The following is a 12,847-nucleotide window of genomic DNA, read 5'->3' on the forward strand; positions in this document are numbered from 1 at the left end:
TTTCTTTCTTTCTTTCTTTCTTTCTTTCTTTCTTTCTTTCTTTCTTTCTTTCTTTCTTTCTTTCTTTCTTTCTTTCTTTCTTTCTTTCTTTCTTCCTCCTTCCCTCTCTTCCTCCCTCCCTTTTTTGTTTCTAAATTTTACCATTTTTGTTTCTAAATTTTACCATAGTGTATCAGTCTCTGTGTACAATGTTCTCCTGGTTCTGCTCCTTTCACTCTGCATCAGTTCCTGGAGGTCATTCCAGTTCACATGGAATTCCTCCAGTTCATTATTTCTTTCAGCATAAGAGTGTTCCATCACCAACAGATACCATAATGTGTTCAGCCATTCCCCAACTGAGGGACATGTCCTCATTTTCCAATTTTTTGCCACCACAAAGAGTGTAGCTATGAATATTTTTACAAGTCTTTTCCCCTATTATCTCTTTGGGGTACAAACCCAGCAGTGGTATGGCTGGGTCAGAGGGTAGGAAATCTTTTAAAGCCCTTTGGGCATAGTTCCAAATTGCCTTCCAGAATGGTTGGACCAATTCACAACTCTATCAGCAGTGCATTAGTGTCTGAGTTTTGTCACAACCCCTCCAACTTTTATCACTTTCCTTTGCTACAATATTGGCCAGTCTGCTATGTGTGAGGTGGTACCTCAAAGTTGTTTTAATTTGCATTTCTCTAATCAGGAGGGATTTAAAACACTTTTTATGTGATTATTGATAGTTTTGATTTCTCCATGTGAAAACTGCCTATTCATGTCCTTTGACCATTTGTCTATTGGGGAATGACTTGATTTTTTGTATAACTGATTTAGTTCCTTATATATTGGGGAAATTAAACCTTTGTCAGAGAGTTTTGTTATGAAAATGTTTTCCTGGTTTGTTGCTTTCCTTCTAATTTTGGTTGCATTGGTTTTGTTTGTTCAAAACCTTTTAAATTTGATATAAAGTAATTTATTTTACATTTTGTCATGTTCTCTATCTCTTGCTTGGTCTTAAATTCTTTCCTTTCCCACAGATATGACAGGTATACTATTCTATGTTCACCTAATTTATTTATGGTTTTACTCTTTCTATTTAAGTCATTTACTCATTCTGAATTTATCTTGGTATAGGGTATAAGATGTTGATCTAAACCTAAACTCTCCCATACTGCTTTCTAGTTTTCCCAATTTTTTTTTCAAATAGTGAGTTCTTGTCCCAAAAGCTGATATCTTTGGCTTTATCGAAAACTAGCTTGGTGAGGTCATTTACACCTGGTCTATTCCATTGATCCTCCCTTCTGTCTCTTAGCCAGGACCAGATTGTTTTGATGACCACTGCTTTATAGTACAGTTTAAGATCTGGTACTGTTGGACCCCCATCCTTCACATTTTTTTTCATTATTTCCCTTGATATTCTTGATCTCTTGTTCTTCCAGATGAACTTTTATATAATTTTCTTTATAGAATTTTATAGAATTTCCAGAACTTTATAGATTTTTCTCTAATATTATAAAAATTTAGTAGTTTGATAGGTATGGCATTGAATAAATAGATTAATTTGGGTAGGATTGTCATTTTTATTATATTGGCTCATCTTACCCATAAGCAATTAATATTTCTCTAATTATTTAGATCTAATTTTAGTTGTGTAAAAAGTGTTTTCTACTTGTGTTTACATAATTCCTGAGTTTGTCTTGGCAGATAGATTTTAAATGGAGTTTCTCTTTCTAACTCCTATTGCTGAATTTTGTTGGAAATATATAGAAATGCTCATGAGTTATGTTGGTTTATCTTGAATCCTGCAACAGAGTTGTTGATTATTTCCACTAGCCTTTTTGTTGATTCTCAAGGATTCTTTAAGTTGACCATCATATCATCTGGAAAGAGTGATCATTTAGTCTCCTCAGTGCCTACTTTAATCCCTTCAATTTCTTTTTATTCTCTAATTGCTATCACTAGCATTTCTAGTACAATATTAAATAATAGGGGTGATAATGGGCTTCCTTGCTTAAAGACTCCTTATTGGGAAGGCTTCTAACTTATCCCCGTTGCAGATGATGCTTGTTGATAGTTTTAAATATATGCCGCTTATTATTTTTAGGAAAAACCCTTCTATTTCTATACTTTCTAATGTTTTCTGTAGGAATGGGTGTTGTATTTTGTCAAAGGTTTTTTCAGCATCTATTGAGATAATCATGTGACTTTTGTTTGTTAGATTGTTGATACGGTCAATTATGTGGATGGTTTTCCTAATGTTGAACCGTCCTTGCATTCCTGGTATAAATCCCACCTGATCATGGTGGACGATCCTCTTGATCACTTGCTGGAGTCTTTTTGCTAGTATTCTATTTAAGATTTTTTGCATCTATGTTCATTAGGGAGATTTGTCTGTAGTTTTCTTTCTCTGTTTTTGGTATTCCTGGCTTTGGAATCAGTACCATATTTGTGTCATAAAAGGAACTTGGTAGGACTCCTTCTTTGCTTATTATGTCATATAGTTTGTACAGTTTTGGGATTAGTAGTTCATGATAAACACTTGCTGATTGCTAGTCCAGAGGGCTGGCTTAAAGAGGTGCATTGCGAGTTGCATGATCTGCACTGGTGATTTTCTCTTTTCTAAAGTGTAGACAAGAAATGGACGACAGACCTGGGCAAAAGTAAAGCCTATTTTTCAGTTTTCCTAGGAATTTAGATTGTATCATGATGAGCAGAGTCTGAAATATTAGATTATTTTCAGAGAAACTCTAGAAAGATGTATGGAAAAGTGTGGGTGATAAATAGCAAACAATATCTTGGGGGTTACCTATGTGGACTCCAGGACTTGATGCATAAACTGACCACCATCATGTTTAACTTTGGTTCCTCGTATCCCCTTACTGCTATTGATTCATATGGTGGTTCTGACTTTTAAGTGGTGCTTGAGAGAGTAATATGGCTAACGATGGTCATGAGGGACAATTAACCATCTGTGTGAGGCTTCTCAGATGAATCATGCAGTGGGACCTAATGCCATTTCCCTTCTTGTTTTATGCGTAAATAATGTCACTAGAAGACTGGAATGGATTTGGGAGGCAACAATCTTTAATGCATCAAAGCTCAGGCAACATATGACTCGACCTCATTAAATTAAATCCCCAAAGGGTTATTGACTGTTTGTGTCAGAGAGGAAGAGAAACGGGAACTCGGACAAAATCAAACTCGGTAAAACCAATGTAAGACATGATCAAATTTATGATAAATATTAAGGAAAGAAGATTACAAACGATACGGCGAGAATTGCACCACGCATTATTTATTGTATTGTTTTCTTTCTCTAAGGGATAAAAAAGATGCTCTTCAAAAATGTTGTGTGAGAAGAGGTGGGCTGGGTGGTATAAGAGAGAGATGCACGATGGTCAAAGAAGGGTTGGCTCTGATGATGTGCATAGAACCTTTAGGAAACCAGAGGAAGGCCTCGTAAAGTTTGAAGGAAGATTCTAGGTAGACTCTCCAAATCCCAGGGGTAGAAGGACTCCTGGAACTCAGATTGTACAACTGCCTGTTTTTTAAAAATGAGTAAACAGATAATAAGAGAGACCAAGTCACTTACTGAACCAGGCCCTCCGAGAGCCAAGTGCTAGATTCTGGAATTGAACCCAAGACTTCCAATGAGAAACCTCTTGCCATTTTAGATCATTGTGTCCTATGTAACTTTACCACTTATCCACTGAAACCACAGAGATGATGGGTGTGAAAGCAGAATGGGAAAATGCACTCTGTATCAGTGAAAAATAATAAAGCAGGCCACACCCTCTGTTACATTTTACCAGGCTACAAAAGTTTCAGGCACAGACCTGATGAAGAGTTGTGAGACGGCCGACTGCTAGGAGGTCCGTCCAGAGAAGCCAAAAGACCGTCCCAAAGACGGACTCCCAGGGATGGATTTTCGACCATGAAGAATGGGGAAATGGCATCCACAACTAGAAGAGACTAGCAGTGCGGGGGAGGCTAGACAATCCGGCCCCCTCCTCTTTGAGAACGGCGATGCTTATGGGCGTACAATAATACCTCTGTTGTTAGACATCTTCCATGCATTGTTTGGCTTTGCTGAACTGGATTTTCCCCTTTTATTTTAAAATATGATGAGGGATGCATGTAGGGGATGGATGGATGGATGGATGGATTCAAGAAGTAGCTGGTGCAAAAACAAAATACGTGAATGATAACTTTTTCTCAAACTATTGACTGATTTTACTTTTTCTAACTCTATGGAAGGCAACATCACTTTCCTCTTCCCAGGAACCAGCGAGGGTTCCCGGAGGTCCCTGCAGAATGGTAGAACTAGAAAACAGTTGAGCCTAATTATTGCTCCTGTGGAGCAGGGTATATAGTAAGAAGGACCACAGTCATGAAAGCAGGAACCCTCTCCAAATGCCACCTCGGACCCCTACGGGTTAGGTGACCTTGGAGAAGTCTTTTCTCCTTTGTAACCTGAGAATAATCAGCACCTCATTCCCAGCTTGTTGTCAGCGTACACAAAGAACTCGATCCATATTCTCTATAATTGTAGCATTACCGTCTCTGCAGGGCAGAAAGCCCAGCCACACAGCACGCAGTGTCCCGACAAAGCTGCTTCAGGAATGCTCGCTGGGTCGGATGGGTGTGGTTCGATTCAGTGAAGTTCTAGGCCTCAGTTTCCACATATTTGAAATGAGGGATTTGGACAAGATGATCTCTAAGATCTCTTCTGGCTCTAACGCTGAAATGCTGTAAAATAGTTACTTACATCACTATTAATTAAATCAAAGAAATGAGCTCTCTAGGAATCCTTTTCTTCTGTGCTGCCACGAGAGTGGGCCAAGTTCAGATCCCGTAACTGCTGGGGCACGTCCTCCCTCTGACCCACACCGGCTTTTGGTCTCAGGCCTCTGGGCCCTGCTCTAAGATTACAATAGTCTCCGGGGCAGAGAAATGGGATGGTGGAGAAGGCTCTGATCCCAAAGACGGGCCCATCCTTCTGGCCTGTCCTCTGCTCACACCTCAGAAATACTCGTACCTAGGCCACAGCGGCCTGGGCTCGGAGGCGGCCTCCCTCCCCAGGCGCTTGGCTACTTAGCAGGTATGGAGAGAGCATCGCCAGCGAGAAGCGGTGGGCCAAGGACACGGCGGGCTTTTGCTTCCTTTCATTGGGGGGGCAGGGGAAGGGCCCTTTGAGAAGACAGATGGCGGCGGCTTCTGGAGAGAGGACTGAAAGAGGACGCACAGTTGGCTTCTCCTTCATCCAAGACAAGGGGAAGGCAGGATCTACGCCTGGAGCGTCTTCTTCCTTTGGAAGCGAATGAGAGAGCCTTGCCAGGCTTCTGGCCAGTCCTAGAAGACCTCCCTTTGCGGTCACTCAGCCCATCTGCTATTGCTTCTCCATCAGTTCTCTCTGTCTCTCTCCCTGTCCCTGTTCTCCTGTCTGTCTCCTCTCTGCCCGTCTGTATCTCTTTCCTTCAGAAACAGAAACTGAGGATGTTGCTGCGTCTCCAGCAGTGCGGCCGAGTCCTGGTGGATAGTGTTGGAGGACTGACCGTTTCTGGATACATTTTCTGATTGTCGTAGCAGACACGGGACAGAGTCGTTGAAATATTTTTCCTTAGTTAAACGTCCTTGTCTCCCGAGGGGCAGGCTCGTGGGGGAGGCAGGGGCTGTGAGGGGCTCCCGCGGTCCTTCGGCCGGGCATGTCCTGTCCTCAGCTAGCCTGTCTTCCTCTTGGCTTCCACTTCCAAAGTGCGCCAGCCTCACGTTGGCCCTCGCATGTCCCCCTCCTCTCTGCTTTGGCAGGGACACGCCGTGTGATTTTGGAAGGGGGTGGGGCGGCCCGAAAGGAGGGGTGGAAATGTGGCGTTTGCAACGAGAAGCTGTCTGTGCCATTGAATCCCGGCTCAGCGGTGCCTTCCCTGATAGCCACTGCCATTTGGGGAACCAACCCATTGCTTCTCTGGGCTTCGGTTCCTTTTATCATAATCTTTAAAAACAACTTCTAAGGCCCCTCCTTAATCTCTAGATTATGATAAATTCCCTCTCCTTCCAGTCCCTAAAAAAGAATCTCTTCTTCCTCATCCTCGCCCTTTCCCCAAACTCGCTGTTTGGCCGTCTCCTCACCGGATCACCTTCTGGCTCATGCTTGTCTTGTGAGCTTCCATGTCCCATCTTCCTCTCTGACCAGCAGGCATTTGTGTCTCTCCTCTTGCCCTTTTCCGAGTTTGTCTTCCCCATTCTCTCTCATTTTCTCTGCAATTCAGCCCCACCGGTCTGCTTGCTCTTCACACGGGATGCACCAACTCATCCCTCATGCCTGGGATGTTCCCTCAATTCGCAAACTTCTCTCAGAAACTTGCACTTGTCGGGTCCTTTCAAAGGCATTCTCCCCTTCCCCTTCCCCTTCCTATACTAGGCGCCTCCTGATCCCTGCAATGGGTGCGCCCCTAACATTCCGGGTGACCACTTTTATCTTGTATTTAGTTACCAGAGTATAATTTGTTCCCTCCCCCCCCCCCCAAGAATTTAAACTCCTTGAAGGTGGCGATTGTTTTCACTTTCATCTCTAGGGCCTGGCCTATAGGAGGTGATTAATTGAGTGAATTGATTTGGATTATTTGGATGAAGAGTTGAATTGAATCATTTGATTATTGATTGATTATTGAATGAATTGGACACATTGAAGCGAAATCAGCCAGCAGTCGCTGAGTAGCCAATTGTGTGCCAGACACTTTGCTGGGTGGTACAGATGCAAAGAGAGGAATGAAAGAGACCCAACTCTGGGTATTCTGCCAGGGGAAACACTGATTAAAAAAAAAAAACAAAAACAGATAAAAAACACACCCAAATGTGTCCCAAAGAGAATTTTTTTGGGGAAGGGCAAGTATAACAGGTGAGATCATGATGTATTTACTGTAGGGGGATGCACATAAAACACATGACCAAGAGCAAGAGGCTTTCAGTTGGTGCCTCTGATGAGCCTGGCAGGCTTTCTGACCAGAGGCGTGGAGGCTGGAGATGGAATTTCCCATATACCCAACAGTGGGTCAGTCACATGGGCTGATTCATACAAAAATGTATTCTAATTTAGATTATAATTTTCACTGTTTTTTATCTTTGTCTCCTTTGACTTTCTGCCCCAAACTGCCCCTCCCTGACCCCATTGCCCTGTGCATGTTATCTCTCCTTATTAAAATGTAAGCTTCTAGAAGACAGGGATGGGGACAATTTTTCCTCTTGTACAGAGCCCAAGATTGTTACACAATAAATAATAAATGATTTTTTCATTCATGGGTTAATTTTATCCATTCATTTAGCACCTAGTATAAAGGCTTTAAATACCAATGAACAAGTTTTCAGTTAAATGAATAAAAGGCCAATTACCAGAAGTTTATGTTTTTTGGGGGGTGTATAGGATGGGGTGGGCAGAGCTTCCTGCAAAGAAGATAGGAGGAAGACCCAAGTCTCGAACTTGGCCAGTGTCAATAAACAGATTCATGTCATTATATGTGATTAGGTTGTTCTACTGGATTCCAATCAGGCTCATTGGCATTGCTGTTAATTTACTACTGTACACACAATATATTTTACAGTCACTTAATTTTTACATCATTCAAACAGGGATGATACATCTCCTGCCTGGGTACAAGATGGACATAAGCCAATCACACGTCATCATTATAAGAAGTCGCTCCAGTGGAATCCTAAATGCTTTCAGTAACCACCATTTCATGGCGATACACCAGGGCGTCATGTGGGAGTGGATGGCAGGCCCTTCGAAGATCATTGTCATTGTCAGCATCAGGAATTTCCACCTTCTAAACCTTTTGGATTCATTTCCATCTGTGAAAATTGACAAGTTTTGGGTCGTTATCATGGAGACCGCACTGTAGGAATTAATTGATATTTCGTGAGCCTCTAATAGTAAAGATTTGGACAATAGAAGGGCTTAGGTTATTTTCTTGAAGCTGAGCTACCTGGGAACTGTGGATTGTCAGGATTCTGCTAATGCTTGGTCGCATCAGCGTTTGAGGTGACAGGCACAGTGACCTCTTCAGTGAAAAGCGATTCTATCAGTCCACCTGCTGAGATAAAGAATTTCAGGCAGCTCATTTTCTCTGGCTTCATCATCAAAGACTGTACCAAGATAACAAAAGTATGGTTAACTACTATAGATTAAAACCGTCAATTCACCATTCAGAGTTTTCTAGTACAATCTATCCCCATTGACTTTCTCTTTCCTTTGCTGGGAAGTTCTGACAAAGCCTCCAGATCAACTTCTTAAAGTTCTCAAACTGACAACACAACAGTGAAAGTTTTCTTTGCTCCAGGCTTGCCTTCCTCACTCTGTGGTTCCCTCCTATAGAGCCCCGTTCAAGATGCCGACCTGAGATAGTAGATCAGGAGGGGATGAGGTGATGGACAGATAAGAACTAATATTAGTCTCAGGTTAGGGGCATATGGATGGCCTTTGGATTGGGGGTCCTCCTCCACTTCCTCACTGACTAACACATTATTTCTGTGTAAATGGAATTAGCTCATCTTCATTCATTGTTAGACTCCAGCCATCAAAAATAATTTAAATAAATATCTAAATTCCCCTTTTGCATTTCAGAATATTAGAATGGTAAGGGGCCTCGGAGACCACTCAGACCAACCTGTGTCTGAACTAAAAACGCCAAGGTAGCCTTCCTGAATATTCACGGTGTGAGGGGGCCCCCTGACTCCTGGCAGCTCCTTATTGGACATTCCTGAAAGCACCATTGACAATGGCCCATTCCTCCAGGGAGTGTGTGATCTTGCCTAGGCAGACTCTGCCTGCACTGAGGCAGAGCATCACGAGTCCCTTACTGGGAGAGGTCATGCCTGTCACTGGCGTCCATAGATTCTGCCCAAATCCACTCCGGTTGGCCCATCTCCCAAAGGTCTTCGTTGCCTTCACCTGTGTTTTACGTGTCCAGTATGGTCTGTGGCCTCTCCAACCTTTCATTAGCTATTACTCTCTATGTGGCTGGACCACTTCGTTGGACTGGCCACCCAGTTCTCAGCTTCTGCTTCTTCTACACTATTTCTTGCAGAGAGTTCTTCATTTACAAAGTGTTACTGGCTGCCCACACCCACTCTGTGCCTCCATCGCCCTTGGGTGAGTCTCAGCTTCCATTCTTGAGAGATGGCGGTATTCTATTGAAAAAAAATTGTAAAACAACGATATCTGTCAGCATGGTCAATGAAGTGAATATTTTAATAATATCTTTATGTTCCAAATGCCAGGGGGCTCTCGTGCACTTAGTGCCTGAAAGTCTGGCCTCTCCTTCATTAGAAGGGGAAAGAGGCAAGAGTATTTTCCTTCCAGCTCTCCCTGGAGCTCTAGGACGGACTCAGGAGCCTTACATTCCTGGAGACGTCGACAGGAGGCGAACTCGAAAAGGGGCGACGGAAGCCGAGTTCCATTGGGGCTTCTTCTGCCTTTCCTTCCTCTTAAAACCCCAATGGAAATCCTCATGGGATCCTCTCGACGTTGACTTCTCCTCTCTCTTCTCCTCATCCGATCTTTTCCCATCAGTCTGTTCACTCTGCCTTTCAAATGCCTGTCATAGCACTTCCCTCCTTTGTCCTCCCACTCTTGGCACAGGATTTTAGACACCCGTCACTGCTTCTGCTGAGGACTGTAACAGACTCCTCCGGCGTCTCTTCCTCAAATCGGATCTTCATGTAGCCGGCAGATTCGTCCTCCCCGTGACCCAGTTTGAATGTGGTCCTCCTTCAGAGCCACCAAGCCTCCTTCTTGCCTAGAAATAGAGTCTGCCTCCATGTTGGCATCAGGGTCCTCTCTGGGCTCTTCCAGGCTCCCTTGCCAGGCTGCTTTTGACCTCGTCTCTTCCATTTCCTTTAGGTTCCAGCCAAACAGGACCATGAACTGATTCCCCCATTTGCAGTGGCTACTCTCACAGGCAGCGCGTAAATAAGCAGAATGGATGAGAGAGCACAAATAAATATTTCTCAAGGCCTCGTGTCTGTAGTCGTTGTTCCGGCATGTCTGACTCCTGACCCCGCAGGCCACTCTTTCCATGGGGTTGTCATGGCAAACATGCTGGCGTGGCTTCCCATTTCCTTCTTTAGGAGACTAAGGCGAACAGAAACTAAGTGTCCTATCCAGAACCCATAGCTAAGAAGCCTCCGAGACTGAGGCTGAGCTCAGGCCTCCTCGGATGCCAGCCTGGCTCTCCAGGCACCGAACCACCGAGGTGCTGCCTCACTCTTTTTTGGCAAACTAGACTAAACATTCGAGATGCCACAAGAAAAGTCCCAAAGTCTCTGCTCTCCAGAAGCTCCTCTTCTGATGAGGAGACCAGACCAAAAGGAGGTTTCTGCAACAAATTATTTGGAAGGGCCCATAATCCTTCAGGTGATGCATTAAAGCAGATGTTCCTAACACTGACATTCTTTCCTCATTTCTGCCTCTTGAAATCCTCTTTTTTTAACCCCTCACCTTCTACTTCAGAATCAAGACTATGTATTGGTTCTAAGCCAGAAGAGTGGTAAGGCTAGTGACTTGCCCAGGGTCACACAGCTAGGAAGTATCTGAGGCCAGATTTGAACCTATGACCTCCCATGTCTAGGCTTGTCTCAATCCACTGAGCTACCCAACCACCCCCTCTTGAAATCCTTCTTATCAGGAAAATCTGACATCTTCTATGGAGCATTCTTTGATATCACCATTGAGCTCCCCCCCCCCGACTCTTTCTCTGTTTCTCTCTCTCTCTGCACCTTTCTCTCTGTCTCCTTGTCTCTGTTTCTCTCCGTCTCTCTTTCTCTTTCTCTATTTGTCTCTCTTTCTGTGTATGTGTGTCTCTCTCTCTTTCTCTCTCTCCCACTTCCATTTTTATTTCTCCCTCTTCTCCATCTCCTTCTCTCCTCCTCCTCTCTCTCTTTTTCTCTCCTCCCTCCAAAGTGGGATGCCAAAATGGAATGATAGAATGAGCACTGATTCTGGAGTCAGTGCAGTGGACGTGGGCTCCAGCCATTGGCTCATTCTCTTTTCCACCCAAGGAACTTTGGGAAAATCACTGTTTCTTTAGACCTGAGTTACTTCCCTAGAAAGTGGAGAGATGGCGTTAGCTTTGTCATCCTCTCTATTTCTAAGAGACGAGCCTCATAATTCTCACATTCTTTTCCTATTTAAGCCATTGATATATGAAGAGCTAGAAGAGACTTGGAGGTCAGTTGGTCCAATTTGGAGCAATGAAATGGCAAGTCCAGTTTCACACGGGAAAGAAGTAGCAGAGGCAGCATTTGAATCCAAGTCTTCTGACTAAAAAGCCCATGTATGTCCTTTCTAGCCCATCACACTGTCAGGCTTCCTTGATCCTTTTGGCCGCCGTTGGTGTTGGAGTGGAAAGAAGGACAGATTTAGAGTTAAGATGACTTGGATTCAGTTCCTGCTTCCGCCACTTACTTGCTCTGTGACCCGTCACAAGTTACTTAACTTCCCTCCCGATTTCTCAGCCTTAAATGGAGGATAATAATAGTGATGCCATTATAGGGCACGTGGGTGGATCAAATGAGGGAAGAATACAAAGGGCTTTGCAATCTGCAAGCACAGTATCAACGTTAGCTATTATTCTTGGGTGGGATTCCTTCTCTTGCCCACTTAGCTGGCTAGACTGGGTGGAGGAACTGTGCCTTGTCACTGGCCTTAGGTTCTATGGTCGCTGTGTTCCCAGGAAGGGAACTCATGGCCCCGGCGCCTCCTTCTACCCTGAACTGGGCTGTCTGAGGACAAACATGCCTGGAACTCTAGTCTAGCTCGCCCCACCCCATCCCTGAAGACAGAACCCAGCCCAAATCAGGTAGGAAAAGGAGTTCATTTTGGTGCCGGGAAGGGTGCCACGCAATACTGATGGCAGAACGAAGGGCCTGAATCCAGGAGTTTATTCCTCCTCGGAGCAGAGTTCAAGCTTGGTTGGGGCACAGATTCTTGGAGCAGCTCCTAATTAGCCGTTTTCTATATCACTGCTGCTGAGGCCACTTTGGACAAATACCAGCAGAGACTTTCCTTTCCCGTGGCTTCATGTTCTTTCCTTCATGTCAGTCTGTTCCCACGACTGCCCTTTCCTCCAACACTGCCAGCCACTGCGGGGCTGCTCCTTCTTCCGCACCGGCCTTCTGGGATAATCTGGGACCCCAAAGGTCAAATACGGAGAAGAAAAACTCAGGAGAGACAAGGCAGGGCCAAAGGCACATACTCCAAGCCTGGGGGGAGGGTCTCTACCTCATTACCGTGCTGGTGGAGAGAAGATGCTCTCCTTCCTCCAGCCCCAGCTGTAGTTCCCCCTTTGATTTTCCATTTCTGCCCTCAAGAGATCCACTCACAGAGAGCTTCCTGTACTCCTACTTCGGAGCTTGAGCCCCCCCCCCCCAATAATCTGCTCTTCCAGCTCATTAACCAATGAGGGTGAGGGGGGGGCAGGAGCTCAACTAAGTCGTGACTCATCCAGAGGTGGAATCAGGCAGAGGGAATCTCAGCATGCTCCAGGCTCTACCTGGTTTCTCTCCGCCCCTGCTCTGTTGGCAAGAAGGGAACGTTCCTGAATTTGAGTAGATGACCCAAGTAGAGGATGACCCCAGGGGGCAGCTGCACTCAGGCCACCTTCCTTTCCATGAATGCTTTGCCGGAAAAGAGTCAAGTAGGTTCAGTAAGGATTTTTATTAAACATCTTTTCTACCCAAGGAACCGTGCTAGATGCCTTAGGGGTGAAGGGAAAGGGGAAAAAGGAAGGAAGGAAAGAAGGATGGAGGAAGGAAGGGAGGGAGGAAGAGAAGGAAAGAGGGGAGGAAGAAGGAAGGGAAGGAAGGAAGGAAGGAAGGAAGG

Source organism: Gracilinanus agilis, chromosome 4 (genome assembly GCF_016433145.1).
Source record: "Gracilinanus agilis isolate LMUSP501 chromosome 4, AgileGrace, whole genome shotgun sequence".
NCBI lineage: Eukaryota > Metazoa > Chordata > Mammalia > Didelphimorphia > Didelphidae > Gracilinanus > Gracilinanus agilis.